This window comes from Orycteropus afer, unplaced genomic scaffold, assembly GCF_000298275.1.
Source record: "Orycteropus afer afer isolate SDZICR_OR568_19922 unplaced genomic scaffold, OryAfe1.0 scaffold00216, whole genome shotgun sequence".
Taxonomy (NCBI): Eukaryota; Metazoa; Chordata; class Mammalia; order Tubulidentata; family Orycteropodidae; genus Orycteropus; species Orycteropus afer.
The window spans coordinates 3405674-3416766 of NW_006921803.1; the positions used below are offsets into that span (position 1 = coordinate 3405674).

The 11093-nt window shown below is 38.5% G+C and overlaps 1 pseudogene; it reads right to left on the reverse strand.

Annotated features, from left to right (window-relative positions):
* Positions 1–6306, reverse strand: part of LOC103203414 — a 37250-nt pseudogene extending 30944 nt beyond the window's left edge.
* Between the last annotated feature and the right edge of the window lie 4787 nt (positions 6307–11093).

The following is an 11093-nucleotide window of genomic DNA, read 5'->3' on the forward strand; positions in this document are numbered from 1 at the left end:
AAAAAAAAAGAAGATGGAAGGAATACACAGAGCCACTGTACCAAAAAGAAGTGTTGATGTTCATCCATTTCAAGAGGTGGCATATGATCAAGAACCAATGGTATTGAAGGAAAAAGTTGAAGCTGCACTGAAGGAATTGGTGAAAAACAAGGCTCCAGGAATTGATGAAATACCCGTTGAGGTTTCAACAAACAGATGCAGTGCTGGAGGCACTCATTTTCTATGCCAAGAAGTTTGGAAGACAGCTCTATGGCCAACTGACTGCAGGAGAGCCATATATGTACCCATACGAAAGAAAGGTGATCCCACAGAATGTGGAAATTATCAAACAATATCATTAATATCACATGCAAAATCTTGCTGGAGATAATTCAAAAATGTTTGCAGCAATATATTGACAAGGAACTTACAGAAATGCAAGCTGGGTTCAAAAAAGGAAGTGGAATGAGGGATATCATTGCTGATGTCAGATGGATCTAGGCTGAAAGCAAATACCAGAAAGCTGTTGACTTTTTATTGACTATGCAAAGGCATTCAATTGTGTGGATTATAACAAATTATGGATAACATGGAGAAGAATGACCATTCCAGAACACTTCATTGTGCTCATGAGGAACCCGTACATCAACCAGGAGGCTGTTGTTCAAACAGAACAAGGGGATACTGCATGGTTTAAAATCAGGAAGGGAGTGTGTCAGACTTTTTCCTTTCACCATACTTGTTCAATCTGTATGCTGAGCAAATAATCAGAGAAGATGGACTATATGTAGAAGAACATGGCATCAGGATTGGAGGAAAACTCATTAACAACCTGTGATATGCAGATGACACAATTTTGCTTGCTGAAAGTGAAGATGACTTGAAACACTGATGAAGATTAGAGACTATAGTCTGCAGTCTGGATTACACCTCAAAATAAAGAAAATGAAAATTCTCACCACTGGACCAATAAGCAGCATTGTGGTAAGTGGAGAAAAGTTTGAAGTTGTCAGAGATTTTACATTACTTCTTTCCACAATCAACACCAATGGAAGCAGAAGTAAAAAAATCAGATGATGTATTGTACTAGGCAAATATGCCGCAAAAAATCTCTTAAAAGTATTGAAGAGCAAAGATGTGTCTTTGAAGACTTGTTGTTGTTGTTAGGTGCCATCAAGTCATCTCTGACTCATAGCAACCCTATGCACAGCAGAATGAAATACTGCCCAGTCTCATGCCAGCCTCACAACCCTTGCTATACCTGACTCCATCATTGCAGCCACTGTGTCCATCCATCTCGTTGAGGGCCTTCCCCTTCTTCATTGACCCTCCACTTTACCAAGCATGATATCCTTCCCCAGGGAATGGTTCCTTCTGACAACATGACCAAAGTAGGTGAGATGAAGTCTGGCCATTCTCACTTCCAAGGAGCACTCCAGCTGCACTTCTTTCAGCTGGTTAGTCTTTTTAGCAGACCATGGTATTCTTAGCATTCTTCTACAACACCACAACTCAAAAATGTCAACTCTTCTTCAGTCTTCCTTATTCATTGTCCAGCTCTCACATGCATAAGAGGCGATTGAAAATACCATGGCTCAGGTTAGGCACACCTTAGTCTGCAAGGAGACATCTTTGCTCTTCAGCACTTGAAAGAGGTCTTTTGCAGCAGATTTGCCCAATGCAATACGTCGTCTTATGTCTTGACTGCTTCTTCCATGAGAGCTGATTGTAGAGCCAAATAGTAGGAAATCCTTGGCAACTTCAATCATTCCTCCATCCGTTGTGAAACTGTAAATTGGACCAGTTGTGAGGACTTTTGTTTTCTTTATATTGAGGTGTCTTTAACCTTCATCAGTAAGTGCTTCAAATCATCCTCATTTTCAGCAAGCAAAGTTGTGTCATCTGCATATCCCAGGTTGTTAATGAGTCTTCCTCCAAGCCTGATGCCACATTCTTCTTCATATAATCTTGATTCTGGGATTAATTGTTCAGCATACAAGTTGAATAAGTATGGTGAAAGGATACAGCCTTGACCCACTCCCTTCTTGATTTTGAACCATGCAGTATTCCCTTGTTCTGTTTGGATGACAGCTTCCTGTTCTATGGACAGGTTCCTCATGAGTACAATCAAGTGTTCTGGAATTCCCATTCTTCTCAATGTTAGTCATAATTAATTATGACCCACATAATCAAATGTCAATAAAACATAAGTAAACATCTTTTTGGAATTCTTTGCTTTCAGCTAAGACCCATTTGACATCAGCAATGACATCCCTCATTCCATGTCCTCTTCTGAATCTAGCTTGCATTTCTGGAAGCTCTCTGTCAATATAGTGCTGCAACCATTTTTGAATTATCTTCAGTAAGATTTTACTTGAATGTGATATTAATGATATTGTTTGATAATTTCCACATTCTGTGGGATCACCTTTCTTTTGAATGGGTACAAAGATGGATCTCTTCCAGTCAGTGGGCCAGGTAGCTGTCTTACAAATCTTTTGGCATTGCTGAGTGAGTGCCTCAAGTACAGCACCCGTTTTTTGAAACATCTCAGTAGGTATTCTGTCAATTCCTGGTGCCTTGTTCCTTGCCAATTCCTTCAGTGCAGCTTCAACTTCTTCCTTCAGTACCATTGGTTTTTGATCATATGCCACCTTCTGAAATGGATGAACATTGAGTACTTCTTTTTGGTACAGTGACTCTGTGCATTCCATCTTCTTTTGATGTTTCCTGTATCATTCAATATTTTTCCCATAGAATCTTTCAGTGTTGCAACCTGAGGCTTAAATATTTTCCTCAGTTCTTTCAGCTTGAGAAATGCAGAGTGTGTTCTTCCCTTTTGGTTTTCTAACTCCAGGTTTTTGCACAAACCCATATCTAGAAGTCATTTAAATCAATTTTTTTTAAAATTTTATAAATGGAAAATATTTTAAACAAATTAGATAAATAGCAATAGTGCTTTCATTTTACAGATTAGCAAAACTATGGCTTACCCACCATCATTGTAGCAGAGCTGATTATGAATTCAAGCAGTCTAACTCTGGACTATTCCATAATGTGTTCCTCAATTTTGCTCAATAGTTCTCATGGGCCCAACACACCTGGAGGCCATTTTGGCCAAAAGATTGCAAGTATCAAATTGTTTGATTCTGTTTTTTCAAGCTGCTGTAATAGTTATCAGTTTCCTAATCTATTTAAGGGGGGGGGCAATCTCGCTGCCGTCCAGTCAATTCCTACTCATAGCGACCCCTCCTTGGGTTTCTGAGGCAGTATCTCTTTGGAAGTAGATTGCCCAGTCTTCCTTCTGAGGAGTGTCTGGTGGGTCTGAACTGCCAGCCTCCTAGTTAGCAGTCAAATGCCTCAGGCACAACACCACTCCTCTTACAACCTTAAAAGAGCACTTTGCTATATTGTATGATTAATGCTAGAATGCCCAAGGTTAAAGTCAGCAACAATGAGGAGGGACCTGGCTCACACTGATAGATATACTAGTTACTAAAAACAATACCAACGTATTAAGAGTCATGAAGATGGCACAGGACGGGCAACATTATATATAATTATTAATTATATATAAGGTTGCCATGAATCAGTGCCAACTCAATGGCATCTAGCAGCAAGAGGTCCATTCTAGCTATTTGCTTCAGCAGCCTTCCACAGTGTCTGCTCATATCTGCCACCGGAAGGCAGAGTTCATACAGCAGTACCCTTTTGATTTTATAATGGCAAATGTGGAGACTGTTTCAACCATGTAGAGGAAGATAGGGTTTAAGGCAACTTGAAGAGTATAAATCTGGCTATTTTGGATTCTATAAAAACCAAACCAAACTCACTGATGTCAAGTCAGATCTGACTCATAGCATCCCTCCTTGGGTTTCCGAGGCAGTATCACTGTGGAAGTAGATTGATTGCTCAATCATCCTGAGGAGTGGCTGGTAGGCTTGAACTGCCAGCGTTCTGGTTAGCAGATTGTTTGAAACATTTTTATTTTATTCATGTTTTGTTTTTTTCTATCCAAAAATAGTATGTCAAGGATCAAATATTTAGATTTAAATTTTGATGGGAAGGCTCAGGAGAAAATGTTGTGGTTGTTGCTGTTATGTGCCATCTAGTGGGACCTGACTCATAGCGACCCCCTCTTGGGTTTCCGAGGCGGTATCACTATGGAAGTAGATTGCCCAACCTTTCCTCCAAGGAGTGGCTGGTGGGTTTGAACTGTCAGCCTTCTGGTTAGCAGTCAAGTGCCTTAGGCACTATGCTACCAGAGCTCCTAGGAGAAAATGTAGCAATAATAAAACTCAGGGTAAATTTTGTACCTTGGCTGCATTACAGGTAATTAATACCACTCAATCTGGGTTTGTATATGTTCCCTTTATGCACTGTACTATTCCTTTGCCTAAGACTAAATGAGATACCCCAACTCTTTTCTATATAATGGTGATTTTTCTTCTCTGTCAAGGACACTTGCCAGAGGTAAAGATTAACCCTTGTTTTCTAACATCAAGACTTAAAAAGACCTTGAGAAGTAATTAAACCTATGTTTTCTCAATTGAAAAAAGAGAGTGATAGTGTCTATTTCACAAAAGGCATGTAGAATGATATATAAATATATTTAATAAAATGTAAAGTAGCCTATAGCTTGCATTAGTATATTAATGTGTTAAATATAGGGATGATAATGACTACCACTCAAACTCCTGGAAAATTTGAGAAAATTAATATTATATTTGTAACATTCTCAGGCTTCTTCACAAATAATTGGTATATAATATCATGCTTAATTTATGATAACTTATTTAGTTTGTGTTAAGCTCAGGAAAGCAGTGCCTTTTATTGTTTGATTAAAAACTGAAAAATAGATTTTCAAAACTGATATGATTGAGAACTAAATATTTATTTGATAGAGTACATCGGAAGGAAGGTTGGGCAATCCTACTTCCGTAGTGATACTGCCTCAGAAACCCAAGGAGGGGTCGCTATGAGTCGGGGCCGACTCCACGGCCAACAAGAACAACAACAACTCCAAAATTAGACGATAATAGAACTCCTAGGATGTCTTATTATCACTGAGATTTTGAATTTGAAAAAGATCTGGTGTTTGTCTACAGTTTCTCAAAGTTCTGTGAATTCCATAAATGTTCCCTTAAGTCCTTTGCCTAGTTTTACTTTGAGTTGTTTGTCTTTTTATTGTTGAGCCATATAACTTCTTCATATATTCTGGATATTGAATCCGTATCTTATATTCGGTTCCCAAATATTTTCTGCCATCCTTGGCTGATTTTAATATTTTCTATTTATCACGAGTTTTCACCAACTGGATTATTATTTGCTCACCCCCCCCTTTTTTTTTGTCCTTTTCTTTGTGGTTGTTCTGGGGTTTCTCAATCTTCTTTGACTTATGCATTTACATTTTTCAGCAAGTGTGGATAAATTTAGTCATAATTTCTTTAAATTTTTTTCTGGATCCTACAACTTCTCTCCTTATAGGAATCCACTTGTTTGTATAATTGCTTGATATTGCCACACACGTTACTGAACTCTCTTTTTGTTCAGTCCTTTCATTTTTTTTTTTTCCCTCTGTAGTTATGTTTGGATAATTTCAATTGCTAAGTATTCAGGTTCACTAGTATTTTTTCCATCAGTATATTAAATCTGTTTTGAGGTATCTAGAAAAATTTTTGTCAAGTGTGGCATTTTTCAGATATGAAAGTTACATGTGTTTTCTCTTTTCATATATCTTTCATTTCGCTCTTCCTCATTTTAAAGTTACAGTTTGTGCATATTGAGCATTTTTACAATAATTACTTTAAAGTCCTTATCTGTTAATTGCAGTAGTATAGACAGATTAGAATTTCTGGGAGATGAATATGTTTTCTAACTTCATAACCTAAAGCTCTATATTAATCTTGCTCAATTTAAACATTGCCTTATGCTACTACTTGTAGCCGTAATAACATAAGAATCCTGCCCCTGCAACCACATTCCTAAGATCATAAAATCAAGACAGGAACAGCTCACAGGCAGGGTAACCACATTCTTCAGACCCCAAGACTAAGGAAGAGACACTGCAAAAGAAATAACGCAAATGTAAATTTACTACTTAGGTGCCATTTCTTGAAAACGGGCCATTTTTGAGGTATATTCTAATCCATTATCCGTGGTCAGTGTTAACCAGTTTTGGAGCCTGCACCCCTCTGCCCTCCTTTACTGCCTGATGATCTAAGATGTCCAATTCAAGACAAGACCAAGACTCTAACCAAGAGCAAACAGCAGAAATACCTGTGCAGAAAAAGTCCCAGCATCCATGTTGGAACACACAGACTCCATGTTAGAAAGAGACTGTGCATGCACCTAGCCTGATGGAAGTTGAGGTCTGTCATTATGGATTTATCACAGCCTTGTTCTATTTCCTGACTTTCACAAGAGGGTCGGGATTTTATGAGTATCCTGTCTGCATAAGATCTTTTGAAATCATGTACCCCACAGCCTTAAAACGATTATAAAAACCCTTAGCCTGTAAGGGTTGGGGAAACACACACGGTGTGGCTGGTGGCCCTGTGTATCTCCACTTTGCAAGGTTACTATCTTCTTATTAAATTTCTATCTGAGCTACAGCTGACGTTCTAGTCATTATTTCGGAACTCAACCTACAACATTAATTGAATCGTTACTGTAATTTTCCAGTATGTTTCTACTGACTGCTTTTTCTCTTGGTGATAGGTCATATTTTTCTGTTTCAGATATCTAATAATTTTTTATTAGATGCTAAACATTATGCATTTTATGTTCTTGAGTGGCAAATTTTGTTATATTCCTCTACAGTGTTAGTCTTTGTCTAGCCAGTATTAAGTTACATGTAGAACAGTTTGATTCTTTTGATGGTTATTTAGCTTTTTTGGGTACATTTAGCATAGATGAGTCAGTCTGCTTCCATAAAGATTTGCAACCTTGGAAACCCTGTGGGGGAAGTTCTACTCTGTCATAGGGTCACTATGAGTTGGATTTGACTCAATGGCAGGGGGGTTGATGGATTATCTTAGAACTTACTCTAATGTTTGTTTACTAGTAAGATTTCACTCTTCTTGCGCCTTAACTGAAAGTTCCATATACTCCTTGAAAATTTTCCATTTTTGTGTTGGAACTGTGGTCCTGTGTGAGCTCTGGGATTTCTTAGCTTACTTATTGTAATAGTTGGAGCTGTGTGCCAACTTGGCTGGACCACAATTCTGTGTGGTTTAAGCAGTTGTGATGTGGATTATTCCCATGATGGGATTGGATGTATACATTCTGAGCACCCAATCCATTGAAAGGGAGTTTTCTTAGGGGTGTGCCTGCTTCCGATATATTTATGGACATCCTGGGAAAAGAGACACTCTTCTGTGGATCGGGATCCTGTTATGCTGCCTACAACTGTTCATGAGCGAACAATCCACCATTCAGCCTGGATATCTTGGGTTTGTCATTCATTGGAGTCAACAGCTAGTATACTGTCTACCAACCTTGAGCTTGTCAGCTCCTGCAGCTGCATGAGTTGGGAAAAGCCTCTGCTTGATGTTTGGTTTAAGAACTTGGGATTTGCCAGCTTCTATAAGTGTGTGAGCCATTTTCCTAAGATAAATTTATCTTTCTCTATATATGTGTTGTTTTTTGTTGTTGTTGTTTTGTGCTGTTGAGTTGGCCCTGACTGATAGCGACCCCTCCTTGGGTTTCTGAGGCAGTATCACTATAGGAGTAGATTGCCCAACCTTCCTTCTGAGGAGTGGCTGGTGGGTTTGAACCACCAGCCTTCTGGTTAGCAGTCAAGTGCCCTAGAATGTACAACATGTTTATATGTATTTACATATTTATAGTTTTCTAGATGTTTATTGTGGGATGGCCGTCTCATAACAATTACTCCTAATGGGTAGAAGTGAAAGTCCTGCAGCTGTTTGTCTATGAGTGCTGTACATTGTTAACTTTACATTGATTTTCTTGAGTTTATTGTCTTCTTTTGATGAGTTGAGAAGTTTGGTTTGTCTGGCAGTAAAATAACTATGGTTCAACTTAATCTTTTTTGATACTTGTTTTTAATCATTCTTTGAATAATTTTATTCTACATTCTAGGGATAGTTTAAATCATTATTAAGATATGACTCTTCTGGAATCTCTATTGAATGTCTTAATTTTCAACAACACATCCTCACTTTGACTGGTCAGAGCTCAAATATATCCCAGCCATGTGTGAGTTCTGGGAATTTTGAGCTCAACTCTCTCTGGTAATTGTTATTTTCCTGCCTCAAGGAGCTTTATCTTATGTAAGCACAGTAAGGCCTCAGTGAAAATATCAGCCAAAGACTAAAGAGGATCCTTATGCAGACATCGGGGGCTCTTTCTCTGTGTGATTCCTTCCTCTCTGGTACTTTGCCCTACAATTCTAGCCACCTCAGCCTCCCAGACGCCAATCTCTGCCTCCTTGATTCATCAAAGCCAGAGGGCTCTGCTTGAAATCACCCTTTGCACTGCAGTCTTGGACATGTCCCCAGTAAATGTTATTATAGGGCTCACTTTATCTATTTTCCTTCTCTCAGGATTACAGTCTTTTGCTTCTTATAGTCCAATGTCTGAAAACTTTTTCTATATATATATATTTTTAATTTTCTGGTGACTTACTCTAAAAGGACAAGTCCTTTACTCCGTTATGGCCAGAAGTGGAAGTATGACTCTTTTTTATTTTTTAATAACTTTGATCTGTGAGGTGCTTAAACTTCTTCCAAGTCTTCTTTGTGAAGTCTACTGATAAGGGAGTACTATCTCATACTGATGTTGGTTGTCTCATGTGTATTTGGGTTCTCAGTCAAAAGAGAAATGAGGGAGTGCACTATTCTAACAGACATACTGCTCTCTCTGTTCTGGGCTAGTCAAAATTATTCCTTATTCTTCAGGGTCCAGCACAGTGCCAGGAAAATAGTAGATGTACAATTGTACAATACATATTTGATGAAAGTAAGGATAAATTAAGAAATGGTAACACATGGGGATGGAATCTGGTAGTTGATACTTTATTAGAAGACCAGGTAGTTTGGATGTTACCTTATGGGCAATGAAAACTAGTGTGAATAGGGATAACTGTGTTCAGAATGGTGTTCTTTAAGATTGTCATCTGGAAGAGGCTTTTGAGAGAGCTATACTGACTACTAACCAGAAGGCAGGCAGTTCAAATCCCCCAGCCACTCCTTGGAAGGAATATTGGGCAATCTACTTCCGTAGAGATTGTTGTTGTTGTTGTTGTTGTTATGTGCCATCGAGTCAGACCCGACTCATAGTGACCTCTCCTTGGGTTTCCGAGGCAGTATCACTACGGAAGTAGATTGCCCCATCTTCCTTCTGAGGAATGGCTGGTGGGTTTGAACCACCAGACTTCTGGTTAGCAGTCAAGTGCCTTAGGCACTATGCTACCTCAGAAATCCAAGGAGGGGCCCCTATGACTAAAATCGACTCGATGGCAGTAAGTTTGTTTTTTTGTTATATTAGTAAGATATATTCAATTTAAGAAAAACAGAAGGTAGGTAAATAAAAGAGGCCTCAGTGAAAATAACTGAAAAGATACACATTTCAGATAAAAGCAGGGTGAGAATGGACTTGGATTCTGAAACCAGGTGAAGAGTATTGCAGTTTTGAGAATACTGCCACAAAGTAATTAAGGCCAAAGAAAGTCTGATTGACCACTTTCCAGGTATGCTAGGGAAAATACTCTAATAGTGGGTAAAAACGTAAGGCTTTATGTCCTCTACGATTCCTTCCATTTCAACTGTTCATTCATTCATCAAAACCAAAAAACCAAACTCACTGCCATCGAGTCAGATCTGACTCATAGCGATCGCTTCTCGGGTTTCCCAGGTAGTACTGCTACGGAAGTAGATTGTCCCATCTTCCTTCTGAGGAGTGGCTGATGGGTTTGAAGCACCAGCCTTCTGGTTAGCAGTTAAATGCCTTAGGCACTATGCCACCAGAGGTCCCCATTCATTCATCAAATATTTGTTATTGACCATATCCTGTGTTCCAGCAACTGATGTGGTGGTGTTGTTGTTGTTATTTGCTGTCAACTTGGACCCTACTCATAGCGACCCTGCCTTGGGTTTCTGAGGCAGTATCACTATGGAAGTAGATTGCCTAACCTTCCTTCCCAGGAGTGGCTGGTGGGTTTGAATTGCCAGCATTCTGGTTAGCAGTCAAATGCTTTAGGCACTATGCTACCAGAGCTCCTAGCAACTGATATAGGAATACAAAAAACAAAAGGGTTGAACTCCTCCCTCATCTTAAAGGATAACAACTTTTGAGAGAAAAATACATGTGTGAATAACTAATTGCAATACAATGAGAGAGATCATGGCCCAAGACTTCTATTTTTCCTTTGAAGGTCATTGTTGTCACTGTTGGGGATTGTGGGGGAGGGAAGCAATAGTTTAAATTCTGTGGGATGCTTAATGGAAATTGCAATGTGGTATTTGGATTAGATTTCCGTTGCTGCCTTACTGAAGAAACATTTGAGTAATTATAAGAAGTCAGCAGAAAAAGGGCAGAACAAAGCTGGAGAGTGGAGAATATATAGTCCTAACAATTGAGATTTTCTCTGCACTTTTGCTAGGAAAAAAGACTTGTCTAAACCACATTAATTATCAAACTATTTAGTATTAATCTGTATAAAAGATAATTGGATTATTTAAAAGCTGATTAGATTAATACTATTATGATGATAATGGCTAGAGTCGTGTGAAAAATGTCTTATTGGGAAGAAAAAAAAAAAAAGGCCCAAACTAATTGCTATGAACAGTCTGAGGGCTTCAGTATGTTCAGTATGTTCTGTGGGCACCAGTGGGGTTTGGTCCACTTATAATGCAGGAAAGACACAGTTCCCAGAAGACTATGGAGGGACATTATGTTATTTTGTGTGAGAATTATTTTTTGCAGTCACTAGTTGATCCAGTAACCTTTGCATTCATTAATGAGAACATTGAAATTTCTTTTATTGTAGAAAGTTTCTTTTATCTATAGAGTTTATTTATATTTTTCATTAGAAAATTAAATATTAATAATACAAATATTGGGAAACACAACAGTGAAAAAGATAAATAAGT